Below are 19045 nucleotides of genomic sequence, written 5' to 3' on the forward strand. Positions count from 1 at the left end.
CCAGAGCTCAGGACCTGCACAGAATGCTGCAGCAGAGGTTAGAGGTGCTTTCACAAGAGAGGTGGAATAGGAATAGAATTATACAGCAACAGGATTGATGATCTATAGCAGTGGTCTCCAAGGTTGTGTGTGCTCATCCTAGAGGGTGCGCAAGATGATTCCATGTGGTACACAGAAAAAATAATGAAGTTTCCATTTCTACTTGTTTTCTATCAAAAAATAAGAAATATATGGTGCTTATCAATATTTTATAAACAGATTTATAAACACAGTAGTCTGTGTATGTGATTAAGAAGTATATATAATATATATTTTGATATATTAAATATATAGTATTTATTTATTTATATAAATTGATACAAATAAAAGTATAAATTTATATAAATTTTTTTTCACACACACACTGTATTTTATTTTTACAAGAGATAAATAAACTGACACCAAGCATTGTAAATGGATGACCACAACAAAAGCAACAATGATTGCAATTACCACACACGAAACACACTCATACTATGTCATAATATTGACATTCAGTCCAGTAATCCTCCACTGTAACAGCTCCTTTACTCTGCAGTGAAAATTGATTTGTATATGTTTTGCCTCTGAGTCCTTGTGGGATTTTTTTTTTTATTCAAACAGAAAGTCACAAAAGTTATAATCATCCTCATCAGTTCACTCAGTCCCATGTAATTATTTTCTTTTATCTTGATCTTTTGTTAGCACTTTTATGAATTCATCAGTTTTCCATTAGAGTTCTGAAAATGCTTATTTATTCAGTTCCGCAGTATAGTCAGTTACCAGAAACCTGTACTTGTCAGAGTCTTTTCCATGAATTCCTTGAAGATGAAACCCTTTTATAGGAACATTTTTGCAAAAGTATCAGAGTACACCCAGAACTGTCTGTAAATGACAAAAGACTTAAAAATGACCATGGTTAAAGATTTGATGAAAGTTCATAATAATGCAACTGACAAGGAAATTTAGTTATTTCTGAGATATAAGTTTTAAAGTAATAACTAGAATTATGACTTATAACATTATACCAGAACATATAAGATTTTTAGAAATTTCATGTAATGTCTGAAACATTTATATTAACATATTTCCATACAAATAACCCTAAGAAAGTTTAGTATTAGTTGTTTTTGTTTGTTTGTATGTTTATACTGCAGGTTCTTATTAGTCACCAATTTTATACACATCAGTGTATACATGTCAATCCCAATCGCCCAATTCAGCACACCACCACCACCACCCCACCACCGTTTTCCCCGCTTGGTGTCCATACGTTTATTCTCTACGTCTGTGTCTCAACTTCTGTCCTGCAAACTGGTTCATCTGTACCATTTTTCTAGGTTCCACATACATGCGTTAATATACGATATTTGTTTTTCTCTTTCTGACTTACTTCACTCTGTATGACAGTCTCTAGATCCATCCACGTCTTAACAAATGACCCAAGTTCGTTCCTTTTTATGGCTGAGTAATATTCCATTGTATATATGTACCACATCTTCTTTATCCATTTGTCTGTCAATGGGCATTTAGGTTGCTTCCGTGACCTGGCTATTGAAATAATTTATTATATATATATATATATATATATAATTATTGATGGATGTCCTTTTTTGTAACTGATAGAGTCTGCAGAATGGCTGTGGGGATCACCAACACCCCTATACTGGCCAAGGTGCTATTTTCTAAAGAAATGAATGATCTACCAGGAAGGGGTTAGTGCTCTTGTTATGGTAGTTGATACCTCACAGAAGAGCCATCCTCATTTTGGTATATAGAAGAGTGACTGTGTGCCTGTTTTCTGCCATAAGCACTAAAATGTAATCCACTTGTTTGAAGTTAGATCTGACTTTCAGGAACAAGGCTTGTGGAAGGAGACCTTAAGAATGGTAGAAGAATTGCTTGGTAGTGACCTATTATAATCCACCTAGTCCTTCATTTGTAAGTATGAATAGAAAACCAAGCATTATCAGATATTTGAGAAAGACTGGAAACATAAAATAAGCACAACTAACTCTGGAAAAACCAGGAATTTGGAAGAAAATAACTTTAAAAAATTATAGTAATTAATATTCTTGAATCAAAAGGTTCCCACATTCATAAAATAAGAGCAGATGACTATAAGAATAGCCAGAAAACAAGGGAAATTTAAATTTGATTAAAAAGAAAGTCAACAGAATAAATTCAAATTGAATGTAAAATGAATTGCAAAAATATTGGATATCACATAGATGATGAAAGTTTTATTGGCAAACAGTAAGAATCACGTGGCAGAGCCATTGGTAAATGAATATCTAGTAAAATTAGATCAGTTCAAACTCGAAAGAAGAAAAAAATTGATAAATATAATGACATAGGGCTCCCCTGGTGGCGCAGTGGTTGAGAGTCCGCCTGCCGATGCAGGGGACACGGGTTTGTGCCCCGGTCCGGGAAGATCCCACATGCCGTGGAGCAGCTGGGCCTGTGGGCCATGGCCGCTGAGCCTGCGCGTCCGGAGCCTGTGCTCTGCAACGGGAGAGGCCACAACAGTGAGAGGGCCGCGTACCGCAAAAAAAAATAATAATAATAATGACATCGTAGGTGTTTCACAAGAAGATAATTTAAATATCAAAGTATTAGGGAAATCCTTTTGGAAAATGAATGAAGCCTTCAAATATTTTTGTAAAAATGACCTTTATTTTCATGCAGTGAAGTTTAAATGCAAAATGAGGAATATAGTAGAGTGTTATAATTTAGTTGGGAAAATTCTTTCCCAGACCCCAATAAAAATTAATACTTTCATTCATTGTTTATTCTAAGAAATTAATGCAAAGTTTTAATTAAAACATAAATGTTATTAAATATAAGATTAAAGAAATGTAAATTTTATTGTTTTTCCAGGCAAGTTCTCAATAAAACCTTTACTTTCCACTATTTTCATAACTGTGAAATTTTGGTTCTGGTTTTCAGCATTTTCACTTTAAGTAGAATTTTTTAAAAACATAGATAAGGAAGTCTTAGAATAGTATGATTTAAGAAGGTTGATGATCTTAGTCATAAGGCAAATAAGACATACATTTCTTATGTCAACAGCCAAAAAGGGGAAAAAAAATCCCTGACCCGTTATGCTAGGAAAAACAAGCTCTATGAGGATGTAATGATCCAAAAACAAAGCAAACTAAAATGTGGCATGATTTTGAGCATTAAGTGGAGTGTAAAATAGAAGAATGCATTTGACTTTGATGCTTGAAGCGTCTTCCTTTAAGAGAGTATATGATTTTTCTGTAGATCCAGTCATACCACTTGGCCGTACAGTGAAAAATATTCACATAATTCTAATATTGAAAAGTATAATATACATATTTACATAATTTGAACAAACAACCTATAAATTTGGAAATTTTAATTATATTTGAAGTGCAGGTTTATGTCATAAATCTTGTCAATGTAAAAAACAAAGGTTATGTTAAGTTAGGATGTAAAGGGGAAGAAGAAGATTGCAATTTTTCTCTGACTTAGTGGGGGAATCAATGGCTATAATTTAAAATCAATAAATTAAGAAGTAAGGCTTTGTAAAGATAATCAACAGAAGAATTATAAAAACAAAATCTATCTAACAGATATTGGGAAGACTGGAGAAAAAGGGTCTATTAATTGAGCTCAATTCATTATATTTAAATACTCTTTAAATTTTCATTTGCAGAATGGGAGTATAAGCATATTATTTAGAGATTTTGACATGACCCCCAGAAAAGCAAAATAAATAACTCCTAAGTAGTGGGACTGGTAATGTCAGAATGGGGTGGATTTTTAAAAACTTTTTATTTAATACACTTCTGTAGTTTTGAAATTTTATTTCCATGTGCATATATAATACCCTCTTCTTCCTCACTTTCTAATTCCTTCCTCCTGAAGTAACCAATGGTAAAAATTTGATATACCTTCATTCACACCCTTACATCTGCTAATTTTCTCTATTCTCTCTCTCACACACACACACACACACACGCACACACACACATGCATACATGCATACATACATATTAGTGCTTTTTGTCTTTCTGTAGGTGAGATTCTCAAAAGAGTGATTATTAGGCCAAATAATATGCATATATTTATCGTAATAGATTTTGCAACATTGCTTTTTTAAAAAGTTGTAGCCTTTCATAATCCCAGTGTCAATAATGAGAATGCCTTTTCCCGTATCTCTGCCAGTACTGGACATTATTATCCTTGTTAATTTTACCATCAGATGGGTTAAAAAAAAGTAAGTACATTGTTGTTTTACTTTGAATTTCTCTGACCACTGATGAGATTGAGTCTCCTTTCATATGTATATTTACATTTCGATTTTCTTCTTCTCTGGATTGGTTGTTTGTAACCTTTATACATATTTCTATTTAATAATTAGTCTTTTCTTCATTAAGCATAGTATCTTTTGCTAATTAGTCACATTAACCCATAGTCAGAAAATTTAGAAAATATTTGGGACATGAGTATAATTTTTAAATGATTGTTTATCTGAAATGCATATTTAAATGGGATTCCTTTGATTTATCTGAAAGACTACCCATAGTCTGTTATTTATTTGATTTTGTTTATGATATCCTTTGCCAAACAATTAGGTAATTGAATTTACTAATCATTTTCTAAAGGCTTCTATTTTCCTGTCTATATTAAGAAGATATTCCCCACTCCATGGTAATGTGAATATTTCCTGTTATTGCAAAATGTTTCTATTATTTTACTTGTTACATTTAGATCTTTATATGGAATTAATTTTTGATTATGTGAAGTAGTAGACTTTTTTCTCAAATGAAATCATTTTTTCCAGCACCATTTATTAAATAAATTATGCTTTGTCAACTGAATTAAATGCCAACTTTGTCACATTTATAATATATATTAGATTTAGACACTTATGCTTTACAACTAATCTATTTGTCCATTCTTACCCACCTGACTTTAGAGTAAGTTTACTGTTTGATACAGAAGGTCTTATATCACTGCTACTGCACTATCAATTTTAATATAATATCCTAGGCATTTGATGATCTTTACTATTCTATATAAAATTTTATATCATTTAATCCAATTCTAAAAATTTGGAATGAGTAAAATTATGTATTCATTTGCAATAAATTGAGGTGTTCATGCTATTAACTACCCCTATGCAGGAAATGCTATTCATTCCCACTAGTTCTGTTATTTTTTATGTTGGCCTATAAAATTTGTTTTTAATTTAATTAAATGACTTATTGAGATAATATTCACATACCATAAAATTTACCCCTTTAAAGTATTAAATCCAGAGGTTTTACTGTATTAACAAAGATGCAACCATAACCACTATCTAATTACAAAAAAAATCATTACCCCCAAAAGAAAGCACATACCCATTAGCAATCATTTCCATTTCCTCTTTCTCCTCAGTCTTTGACAACCACTAATCTAATTTCTGTCTTTATGGATTTGCATATTTTGGACATTTCATGTAAGTTGAATTACATAATGTGTTGTACTTTGAGACTGGCTTCTTTTACTTAGCATAATGTTTTCAAAAGTCCATCCATATTGCAACACATATCAGTATGCTATTTCTTTTTATTGATGAATAGTATTACATTTTATGGATATACCCCACATTATTTATCCACTGTTCAGTTGATGCATATTTGAGTTGTTTCCACTTTTTGGCTATTATTATCAATTCTGCTGTGAACACTCATGTATGAGTCTTTGTGTGGATATTTGTTTTCATTTCTCGTGGGTATATACCTAGGAGTAGAATTGCTGAGCCATAGGGTAACACTATGTTTAAATGCTTGAGGAAATGCTAAACTCTTTTTCATATAGGCTGTACCAGCAAGATACATGGTGCATATCTTCATCAACACTTAGTATTGTCTCTCTTATTTATCTGCCACCCTAGAGGCTATGGAGTTGTATCACATAGTGATTTTCATTTTCACTGCCCTGATGGCTAATGATACTGAGCATCTGTTCATTTTTTTAATTACCATTTATATGTACCTTCTTTGGAGAAATGTGTTTTCAAATCCTATGCCCTTTTTGAAGTGGACTGTAGACTTTTTATTGTTGAGTTAGTAGAATTTGTTATATATTCTGGATGCTAAAACCTTATAACATATATGATTTGCAAGTATTTCCACCCATTATGCTTTTTTATTTATCCTGTCCCCAGAAATCTTCCTAAATTACGTTATCTGCTTTGGTAAGTTTTTTAGGAGTAGACTTTCCTAGGTTGTCTACATCAATAATTAAATCAACCAAAAATAAAAATATATTAATTGGTTTCTAATATTTGTGCTAATTATTTCAGTCTCTTATATTGGATAAAACTAAAACAAGTCTTTTTAAATGAATTTATTTATTTATGTATTTTTATTTTTGGCTGCATTGGGTCTTGGTTGCTGGGCATGGGCTTCCTCTAGTTGCGGTGACCCGGGACTACTCTTCCTTGTGGTGCGTGGTCTATCTCATTGTGGTGGCTTCTCTTGTTGCGGAGCATGGACTCTAGAGCGCAGTTTCAGTAGTTGTAGCACACGGGCTTAGTTGCTCCACAGCATGTGGTATCTTCCCGGACCAGGGATCGAACCCATGTGCCCTACATTGGCAGGCAGATTCTTAACCACTGCGCCACCAGGGAAGTTCTAAAACAAGTCTTGTTAACATGGTCGTTTATCTCATTGACTTATTTCTCATTTATTGAAATTGGCTCCAGTATTCTTCAACTAAAATAATTTTTGATTTTGGCTTTTCATAAATAGTATTTTTCATAGTTACTAGTCCTATTTTATTAAGAGTCATATGGAATTCTTTTGGAATTCTATTAAATGTCATTTCAGTATTTAAAATACAACCATACGGTTTTCTTCACTTTCTTCATGTAATTTGTTAATGTAATGACCTTTGTTCATATATTTCTTAATGATTAAAACGATGAACCATCCTTACAATTTTGTAATTAACTAAACGTGATTCTTGTGTATTATTAATATTTAGATTCACTTATGATTTTTTTTTTTTTTTTGCTGTACGCGGGCCTCTCACTGTTGTGGCCTCTCCCGTTGCGGAGCACAGGCTCCGGACGTGCAGGCTCAGCGGCCATGGCTCACGGGCCCAGCCGCTCCGCGGCATGTGGGATCTTCCCAGACCGGGGCACGAACCCGTGTCCCCTGCATCGGCAGGTGGACTCTCAACCACTGCGCCACCAGGGAAGCCCCCACTTATGATTTTGATTGTTAATATTTCTTTTAAAATTTTTCAATGACATTAACAAATTATTTTATATCAAAATGAAAGAATCACTAAAAGCCCAATTCAATTATCATTTCCTTATCCCTAACACTGAGCTGAATCTTTTAGATTGCTTTTACTACCCACAATCTCCCACTTAACTGCTTGAATTTGCTAAATATACTTTGTATTCTTAGTTCCCGATACCATTAGCTGTAATATTAGTACATATATTTTGTTTTAACAATTCTTGTAAGAACAACAACAAGAGCTGTAATAATTATGAGGAAGAGTACAAGGAAAAGGAAGAGAAGATATAATAGATGATGGGTTAGTTAAGTCATAAAAAGAAACAAATGGTGATTGTTCTCTATTATTACTGAAAAATGTTCCAGAATAAATAACTGAATTATATTAATGAGAGAGAGAGAGATGCAGAGAGACAAAGGAGGAAACATAAAGCTTATTAAAGAACATAATAGTTAGACAAAGGGAAGAAGGGGGATTCTTTTGTTTCTGAGATGAATGTGTGCCTGTTAACAGTGAATTACATCATTGGACTATGGCCTAACTGTTTTGATCAGTTCTGTGATTAGCATCAGTCGTAGACACAAGTATTATGCATTTTTTGGTAGGTATGGTTAAGGGGAACAATATGATGTGAATATACTTTGAAAAAATATCATGTATCTTGCATTATTAGAGTGGAATTAGCTTAAATATAGTAAGCTAATTCCTAAAGTAATTTTGGGTCAATCAATCTGATTCTAAACTTTGAACTTTGAGAGGTTTTAGTTGTTCCTGTTGTTGTTGCTGCTGCTGTTTTCCTTTTTATTTTGAAAGAATTTTAGGTTTATGGAAAAGTGATAAAATCATATAGAAGTCCTACATTTCCGTCACCCAACTTAGATCTTCTAAGATGAAGATCTTACATAGCAATAGTAAAATTATCAAAACCAAATAATTAACATTGGTACAATCTGATTAATAAGCTGTAGAACTTACTTCAGTTTTACTAAAGTTTCAACTAAACTCTAAGGTTTTAACTTTTTGTATCTCAGGATTCCATCTTGAGCTTAATCTCCAGTCTCTCACAATTCCTCATTTGTTCCGTGTATTCCATTACCTTGACAATTTTGAAGTTCAGTTATTTTGACATAGATTACTTTTTTCTTTTGTAAGTTACAATACAAAATAAAATGATGGAAACCACATGCCCCTCCTATTGTACAAAGAAATACCCACTAAGTCTATAGAGTTCCAAAATTAAATGACTGATATCATAAGTCTACAGGCTATTTATATCTGGAAGTTCTTCCCTCAGAGTGGAGACAAATGGAAAGAGATTGGAAATCTGATGTGCTTCCTAATATTTGCTCTGGTGCATTCTCCATAATATTCAGAACCTAGTTATTTTCTGCATATAAATTGAACAACTCAGTTCTGATCTGAATGGAAAGTGGATAATATTCTCTCAAGATTGAAATATAGTAATTAAACTGATCAGGGAATAATTCCTTCATTTGAAAAGGAGTGTGAAAATGAATATGAAGATAACCATGTTTACATATTCAGAGAATGACCCATCTTATTAGATTCATTATTCCCAAATAAATGGTAAAGTTATTAAAAACCAGTATTCTTTTAAAAAGCCTGACATTTTAAAAACATGATAATAATGATGAAGTATAGAAAGATTTCATGAAAGCCCTGTAATCATATTACTGTTGAGATGGGAAATAATTACTCGTTATAAAAAATAAATGAGTCATAGACCTTAAAAACAAAACTATGGTTAGGGAAAGTCTGTTTTAAAGAAAACAGTCTATTGGAAAAGGATCTTCAGACAACTTTCCCCTTGCTTTATTACAGCAAATTACTCTCCTTTTGCTCAATGTCTATTAAGCAAACTAAACTAAAATCACATAATTTTTTCTACCTTGATATAAAATAAATTGTCACCTGAGGGAGTCTGGATTTTTGCAATTTGTATTGAGATATAATTCCCATCATATAATATTTACCATTTTAAAGTGTTCGATTCAGTGGTTTTCAGTATATTTACAAGGTTGTGCAACCATCACCATTATTTAATTCCAGAATATTTTCACCTCCGCAAAAAGAAACCCCTTACCTGTTAGCCATCACTCCCAGCTGCCGCCTCCACCCATCCGCTTACAACCACTAATCTAATTTCTGTCGCTATGGGTTTGCTTATTTTGGACATTTCATATAAGTGAAACCATACAATGTGTGCCCTTTTGAGTCTGGCTTATTTAATTAAGAATGTAGGGCTTCCCTGGTGGCGCAGTGGTTGAGAGTCTGCCTGCCGATGCAGGGGACACGGGTTCGTGCCCCGGTCCGGGAAGATCCCACATGCCGCGGAGCAGCTGGGCCCGTGAGCCATGGCCGCTGAGCCTGCGCGTCCGGAGCCTGTGCTCCGCAACGGGAGAGGCCACAACAGTGAGAGGCCCACGTACCGCAAAAAGAACCCAAAAAAACAAACAAAAAAAAATAGTAATAAGAATGCTAACTGAACTGGGGGAAAGATAGATGAACACACTGAGAATTTTAACAAAGAACTGGAAAACATAAAAAAGTCAGAGCTTACGATTACAACAACTAAAATGAAAAATAGAGGGAATTAACGGCAGATTAGGTGATATGGAAGAACACATGTGATCTGGAAAACAGAATAATGGAAATCAAACAATCAGAACATTAAAAAGTAAAATAAATTTTTAAAAAATGAGAATAGTTTATTGGACCTCTGGGACAACATCAAGCATACTAACATTTGTATTATAGGGGTCCCAGAAGGAGAATTGAGAGACAAAATGGTATAAAATGTATTTGATGAACTTATGGCTAAAAACTTTCAGAACCTGAAGAAGGAAACATATATTCAGCACAGAGTTCCAAACAAGATGACTCCAACGAGACCCACACCAAGATATATCATAATTAAAATGGCAAAAGTTAAAGAGAGAATTCTAAAGGCAGCAAGAGAAAAACAAAGCGTCTACATACAAGCAAACCTCAACAAGGCTACCAGCTTATTTTTCAGCAGAAATTCTGCAGGGCAGAAGAGAGTGGCATGATATATTTATCATGTGCTAAGAGGAAAAAATCTACAACATAAAATCCCCTACCCAGCAAGGTTATCATTCAGAATTGAAGGAGTGATAAAGAACTTCTCAGACAAGCAAAAACTAAGAGTTCATCAATACTAAACCAACCTTACAAGAAGTTTACAGGGTCTTCTTTAAGTGAAAAAGAAGAGGCTACAACAAGAAATTATAAGAAATTATAGGAAGGGAAAAATGCAAATCAAAACCAGAGTGAGGTATCACAGCACACCTTACTGAACATTTCAATCTGCCTGTCTCCTTAAGGATACTCTAGTAAATATCCTCCAACCTCCTTGCTGTCACATATAATAAACAATTTTTAGCTCTTTTTTGATCTCTTAACAACATTTGAGTGTTGCCCGTTGTTATTTCGCATTGCTCTGTTACCACACTCTGCTGGTTTTCATTCTATTTATGTAAATTTTCATATTCATCATACTCATTCTCAATTTTCTTTGCTGGCTCCTATTTCTCTCCATATATCATTCTTTGGTAGGTCCATAGCTTATCTCAGTTTGGTTAACCTTATCCACTTGCATGGTTTCAATTACCTAATTCTGTATCTCTAGCCCAGAAATTGTTCTCCTGAGTTCCGGACCTATATACCTATCTACTTAATGCCCTGTTCACCTGTATTTTGATCAGTCACCTAAATCTCAAAAGTTACCTGCCGCTTTGACAGGCCCATTTTGATGAGATCAGACTGTGTATGGCAAGCACAAACATTTAAAAAATATTTTTAAAACAATTATTTTATACTTTAAATGTATACTAAATGTAGTTCATACAAGATTCCAAAACTGAAAATATATACAGTGAAAAGTGAGTCTCTCTCACTGCCCTTTCCCCCATTACTTAGTTTTCCAACCCAGGGACAACCACTTTACTAGTTTCTTAGAAATCTCTACAGACATATTCTGTCTGTATGCAATACGTTCCATTGAAGAGCTTGTTGTGTTTCCCCCAATATTTAAACATTCAGCTTTTTTTTTTATTGAGTTGGTGCTATGAGTACTTTGAAGTTATGATACGTGACTTCACAATCTTTGCATCCCAATTCCTAGTACAGTGTATGACACATAGTAGGAACTCAGTGCATCATAATTAAATAAATGATAAATTATGCACTGTGCTAAAACCAGACAACATAACAATAATCAGACAGACCAAATGGCAATTACATTAACACATAGTGGATTTTCAAAAGCAACTTCCCGGTTTTAATTGTATGAATTTTAATTTAGCTGTTCATTTATTAAATCTTGCTCCAAGCTGTATGTAATTTGATCTGTAGTGCTCTTTAATGTTTATCAGTAGTTCTGTTCACTAGTAATTAGTTTTATTTGAAAAAAAGCATAATTAAAAGAAGAATCATGCTATAATCTTTGATTCAGGTCAAGTTTATGGGAAATCTAGAGGTTCAGAATACAAGCTCCCGTGAAGTGTAGTCTTAGTAGCTAGTGGGATAAAATAACAGCTTCAGGAGTATGCTGGCCTCAGAAACTAAAAACCCATAGAGTGATGACAAATACCGATTTTCTTAAGAAGATAAACTGAACTGGCCTAGTTAGCATATGTTTCGATGTTCAGTAAGGCATCTGATTAAACTTGTCTTTCTCCTTTATTTTTCACGTATAATTTAATTTACTTTTATAGTTACAAATCTGAAGAAAAAGCCCTTTAGTATTCACCTGATTCTTTTCAGGTCACTCCATGAATATAAGGCTATAATTCTACCTAAAAGGTTCACAGATAATAAACCTCAAGAGCACAGGTTTTTGTAAGCAGTTAACCCTCCATTCTTCCACCTCCCCAACTCCCCGTAAATTATTTACTTTTAAAATACATCGTGTTGGCAGAAAAAGTTCATAGTGCAAGAAACACATAAGGAGAGAGGGCCACAGTATATTCAGAAGGATGAAAAAATTGCTATTTGAGGACAGAGATCACTTGGAAATGCAAAAGTACAGCTGTTCCTAATGCAAAAAGTATATAGAAATTATTTGTGTTAAATGAAGCTTCCAAAGTTCCATGGAGACCTAAGGACCCTACAGTCTAGACATTCCATTGAGCTGTATGTCACCCAGACATAGCACAACTTGACCTCATTCTTCACTACACCAAATGTGACTTTTAAAGTGCAGTCTCAGTTAGCTCAGGGAACAAAAATACTAATTTTGACTTTAACCCACTGTAGAGGACCTACAGATGCCAATAATTATTTTCTAGATCATTTGTTGCCTTTTCCCAGATCCTTTTCTTCAACCTGACTTTCCCCTATCCAAATCTATGTTCCAAAAGAAGCAAAACAAAACAAACCACACAAAAAATCTCAGTTGGGGCTTAAAATTATCGTGTCAACTCTACCTGAAGTTAAATTTTGGTCTTTGTGAAATGCTAGAGTGCAATATTTTCAACTGCATCTGAATTATGTGAGATAAATGATAACAGATTCAGTGTGTATTATGTGTGATATTTGTTCTTTTGGTATGTGTTCTAAAACAGTTCAAGTAAAATGAAAATGTAAGGATACTAAATTACAATGGTGTCCAGTATGACCATGAGAGAACAGGGATGCCATCTTCTACAGCAGTCATGTGCATCTCATCTTTTTCTACTAATTTTTCTGGGTGCTCAATCTGTATCATTTACCTGGTTGCTTCCCTTAGAAAAATTTTATTTCAGCTAGGAAAAACATGCTGGGTTATTCAGAAGCAATCTATATAGATTTCAATTCTCTGTATATACTCCAATGTTAATTCTAGTCTAGAAAGAGGCCAACGTTGGGGAAAGGAGTACACTTCAGAGTTACCATTCTCTCAGTGTGTGTGTGTGTGTGTGTGTGTGTGTGTGTGTGTGTGTTTGTGAATAGTTTGAAAAGGCTCATCAGGAGATTCTAATAGAGTTCCTACACCACCACTCTCATCCAATTATTTGTTCATGTTCAAGTCTAAAGTAGTGCCATGGAAATTGAATGTATTGCTCATCTTTGTAAATAAATAGAGGAAAACAACAGGTACCTTTGTGTTATTGAGAGATAACTGGGCATGAACCAGGCTCAAAGCTGAGTATGTCCTACATAGTACCAGCTCTGCAAAGGTTTGAGGAAGAGAAATGAAGGACGACTGAAGAAAAAGACAATTCCAATGTTTCCTGAAGTAAAGAAGTAGGTCACAGTTGAAAGTTAATTTTTCAAAATAAATACTAACGTTTCAAATTTCTATTAAAAGAATCGGGGCTTGGTGTTGAGTTGAGAGACTATTGCAGTAATATGGGTGATAGATGACTGGCTTGGACCAGAGTGGTAGCATTGGAAATGGTGAGAATTGGCCATATTCTGAACATAATATGAAGGTAGAACCAAAATATTTGCTGTGAGATCTTAGGTGGAATATGGAGGAAAAAATGAATCAAGGATAACTCCAAGTTTTTGGCCTAAGAGACTTAAAAAATTCAGTTGGCGTTAACTAAGTTAGGAAATCCTAGTGGAGGAGCAGGCTTAGGGATGGTGATATGGAGTTTAGTTTTTCATCATGTTAAGTTTGAAAAGAGTTTGACTTTTTTTTTTTTTTTTGCGGTACGCGGGCCTCTCACCGCCGCGGCCTCCCCCGCCGCGGAGCACAGGCTCCAGATGCACAGGCCCAGCGGCCACGGCCCACGGGCCCAGCCGCTCGGCGGCACGTGGGATCCCCCCGGGCCAGGGCACGAACCCGCGCCCCCCGCACCGGCAGGCGGACTCCCAACCACCACGCCATCAGGGAAGCCCAAGAGTTTGACTTTTAATTTGAATAAGTCTATTCCATTTATCTGCATAACAATCTTTAAACTTAGTGAATTAAAACAGCAACCATTTAACTATATTTTATGATTTTCTGTGTCAGGAACTAAAATGAGGCTTGGCTGGGTGATTTTTCTGGTCCATGTGGCATTGATGAATGTCACTTGTTGCCATTCAGCTGGCAGATGGGATGCTTTGGAGGTTCTGCAAAAGGTTGCCTCACATGTTTGGCACCTTGGTGGGGATGGGTGGAAGGCTAAGCTGAGCTAGGACTGTCAACCATAGCACAGCAAACTCAGGACAGTTAGATTTCTTACATGGCAGCTCAGAGCTATGAGAAACTATTCCAGTGAACAAGGTAAGACCTGCATAATCTTTCATGGCCTACCGTTGGTAGTCACATAGCAGCATTCTGCAACACTCTACTGGTCAAAAGAGACATATGCCAACTCAAGGTGAGAGGACATATTATATTTCACCACTTGATGGGAAGTGTTAAAGATTTTGCAGTATGCTTTAAAGCTACCACAAATTCATTGGAGTGTTTCGAGAAGAGGATCAGCCCAATGTGACTTAGGTTTAAAAGGATAGCTCTGAATGCTGTGTAGAAAAAAAGACTATAATGGGGAGAGGGTAGAAGCAGGGAGAGCAATTAGAAGGCTATTACAGTGATTCAGGTGAAAGATGATGGCTTTGACCAGAGTGGCAGTAGTGCAAGTGGTAAGGAGTTTTTTAATTTCAGATACAATTTGAAGATAGAACTGATGGGAATTCGATGGGAAAGATGTAAGGAAAAGAGAGAAGCCAAGGATGATGTCCAAGGCTAAGTCTAAGCAACTGAGTGCATTTACCTTTATGTGGAATATTGCAGGAATAACAAGTTTCAGAATGAGGGAGTAGAAATCAACAGTTTAGTTATTTATCATGTAAGGGTTAAGATACCTATTAGATATCAAAGTGATAACTGGATGTAGAAGCCTGGAGTTGAATCGATTGCTCATGGCTACTTACATAAATTTTCAAAATACAGATGACATTTAAAAGCATTAGGACTGTATGAGATCATCAAAGAATTCAGTCTAAATAGAGAAGGTAAGAGGACACATGATGACAGACTCCTGGAGAACTCCAATATTTAGAGGTTGAGAAGTGGAAGAGAATTGAGCAAATGATACTGAGAAGGAGCAGCCAGTGAGATAAGAGAAGGACAAGAAAAATTTTATGTCCTGGAACCTAAGTAAAGGAAGTGGATCAGTGATCAACTGTGTCAAATATTAGTAATAGATCTAGTAAAACAAAGACTAAAAGTTGACCCAAGTTTTTGGCAATTTGGAGGTTGTTGTTGACTTTGAAAAGAATGGCTTTAGTGTATTGATGGGGATAAAAATCTGTCTTTAGATTTTTGAGTTGGAAGCAAACGACGACTTCTGAAGAATTTTCTATAAATGGAAGAAAAAAATGGAGATGGCCGAGGATACGTGGAGTCAGGTAAATAATTTTGAAACATGGTAGATATAGTACTTCTTTGTGATGAAAGTGAGAAATAATGAATTTATGCTCAATCAATCCATGTAATCATTATAATGTTATTTTTAACATTTTAGCAAATATTTTGAAGGTATATTTGAATTTACACACATATTATTAAGGTGAAGTTAGGGGAAGCAGTCTGTGCCCTTACATATTACAAAATTCAACAAAAATTAACTCATATTATTAGACAAAACCATGAATATATAGTGAAGAAGGTGCATTCCACTGAAACGTTTTTAGCAGAAAATTTACTAACTGGAAGTACATAATCTTAGATAAGAGGATTTCAGGGGATGTTAACAGGGACAAATCCTGTCAATGCCCTCTTCACAGTATTTCTAACATTGTTCTCTTTATTTCAATTCCCACTTTCATCACCTAATTCTGACGTTCTTTATCCCTTGCCTGAATTATTACAGGAGAATATTTACTGATTTTACTCTCTATCCCTATACGAACTTATCTAATACTTGGCTGTAAATGTATCTTGACTGGCAGAGTTCTAACTTGGATGTTCTATGCCTGCCACAATCTAACCTAAGTGAGCTTTTAGCTATATCTCTCACTATTCTTCTATCCTCCTGCACAACATACCTTTATACTCCAAATAATAGTGACTAGTCATTTCCAAAACTAACCTTAAATTTCCCTAATTTCATGCCTTTCCCTATGACCACTGCTTAAATAAGTTGAAACCATATTTATGAGTAGCAGTGTAGGGAAGTGGAAATGAAGGGTTTGGGGGAGGGGAAAGGGCAATCTGTGTAGGCTGGTTTCTTAATGCTAGATCTGCTACTCTTAGGTGTATGACCATTGGACAAGGTTTTGATCACTGTGAGCCCTTGTTTCCTCGAGTGTAAAATAACTTGTTAGCATTATTGTGAGGATATAAGTGGTATGTATAAAGAGCATCACAAATATCTATCTGGCAAGCTGAACTTGCTCAAAGGTGGTAGCTATTACTGTTATTACAGACTTGATTTAAATGAAGCCTTCTTCCATGAAATCTTCCCATATCCTTTTGCTGTGTTTCCACAGTACTTTGTTGACATCTTTATTATTGATATCTCAAAATCACTGCTGAACTGTAGTTATTTGCGCATGCATCTTTCTTTCTCATTCCAGGAAATATAGTGTAGTAACATTCATTAAAAAGTCTGTCTCTGGTGTCAGAAAGACCTGAATGAAAATCCTAGGTCCTCTACTTACTAGCTGTGAGACTTCAGATGAGAAACCTCTGCCTGAATTTCTTCACCTAAAAAGTACAGATAAAAATAGTAGCTAACTCATGTGGGTTTTGCTAATAAATGTAAATGCCAGGACATGTGTGAAACATAGTAAAGGCTCAATAAATGTAAAATGTACTTGGTTTTAAGCTCTTAAAGGATGGGAAATGGTTTTGTTACCTTTGTTCTTTCCCCGCTATGTCTATTAGTGTAATGTGTTGCACATTCTAGGTATTCAAGTACTTGTTGAATTACAATGATATTGATTAAGACAATGCGAAATATACCAAGATGATTCATCTTTTGGCTTTGGAGCAGAGAGGAGAATGGTTGAATTAGGGCTTGAACCAGGAGCCTGACCTATGTATACTGTATTAAAGATGTTCTTTCTACCTCATAATGTGGGCATGGCACAGTATCTTATACTTAGTAAATGTGTAACAGATATTTATCAAATGAGTGAATGATCTTTATTTTTAGATATCAATTGCAAAGTAACATTGTTGATTGTTGTTTAGTAGTAAACAATAGAAATTTATTTTTCAATAAAATAAGTTTGGAACCAAAAAGCATCAAGGAAAGGAAAAGATAAAACAATCCAAAGTGAAATTTTCATAGAACCGTTATGATACTGTGAATCAGAAAACATACCTCTATATTTTTCATCATTTAACTTGAGTTCATAACATAAAGCTTGACTTTTAAAAAATATCTATATACTTACCTGTTAGACAATAGACTTGTAATTGTGATAGTTGCCACGTGAATACGAAGTAACACAAAGACATGGCAAATAAGCTTTTCTTGGGTGTGGAAGACAGAGAGAAGTGGAAATGACACAGCGGCCTATAAATTGCATGGTTTCCTCAAGGTATCCATAAGAGGAATTGTAATGGAAGAGCATCACAAATGTGTGTTTGTGTAAGTGAATGTAGTCTGTGTTTTTGCAGGAGTATGTGAATTAATAGGGTTCTATCTCCGTGTAGGTCTAAGTAAAGAACAAGTAATGTGGAGAATGAAACACAAAAGTTAAAAAGTGCAACCCAGGGCTTCCCTGGTGGCACAGTGGTTGAGAGTCCGCCTGCCGATGCAGGGGACACGGGTTCGTGCCCCGGTCCGGGAAGATCCCACATGCCGCGGAGCAGCTGGGCCCGTGAGGCATGGCCGCTGAGCCTGCGCGTCCAGAGCCTGTGCTCCGCAACAGGAGAGGCCACAACAGTGAGAGGCCCGCGTACCGCAAAAAAAACAAACAAACAAACAAACAAAAAACTCTGATACTTTCTGTAGCTACTGCAAGATTCAGTTTCCCAAAGTACAATTATGATCACAATGCTACCATTCATTCATTCATTCATTCATTCCTGCCTTCAAAAATGTGTCTTGAACATCTATTATGTATTAGGCTACCTAGACAATGAGGATAAAAAAATTTATAATACTCAAAGGGCTCATAGTCTAGTAAGAGAGACAGACAAGTAAAGTGACTATGGGATTTTCAGATATAAAACTCAGGAGAACATTAGGTTGGAAATGGATACTGTAAAATTCTAAAGATAGTGGTGGTAATTGTAGACAAAGGTATAGGTGAGATGCTCCAGGAAGAATATGAAGAAACAACAACATTTAAGGGGTAAATAGGGAAAAGACTTTGTGAAGACTAAGAAAGAACAGCCAGAGATGTAAGAGAAAAACAAGACGTAATGGTGAGGAAACAGTTTCAAGAGGAACTTGTATCATTTTCAAAGCAGCAGAGATAAACAACAAAAAATATTCAGAAAACATTAATGGTTCTCCAATTCCTATTAGTATGCATAAACTTACCAGTGTTACACGAAAAAGTTCCATAAAATGCTTCCAACCTACTTTCCCCACAAGCATTTCTCTATTTGTCTCCTTCACTTCTACTCTTGAAGGAGTTGGAATACTCATTGCACCTTGAACATAATGAGAACTTGCCTGCCTCTGTGACATGATTCATGTTATACCTCTAAACTGAATGATCTCCTCCTGGATGAGGCACACCTGTCCACAGTCTAGCAATACTTCTAGGCCCATATTTTCTATGAAAGCTCTCTTGGTAATCTTTCCTTCTTTTAACTCTCATAGCACTTTTTACAATA

This window comes from Monodon monoceros, unplaced genomic scaffold (assembly GCF_005190385.1).
Source record: "Monodon monoceros isolate NGI ecotype Baffin Bay Population unplaced genomic scaffold, NGI_Narwhal_1 Super_Scaffold_22, whole genome shotgun sequence".
Classification (NCBI taxonomy): Eukaryota; Metazoa; Chordata; class Mammalia; order Artiodactyla; family Monodontidae; genus Monodon; species Monodon monoceros.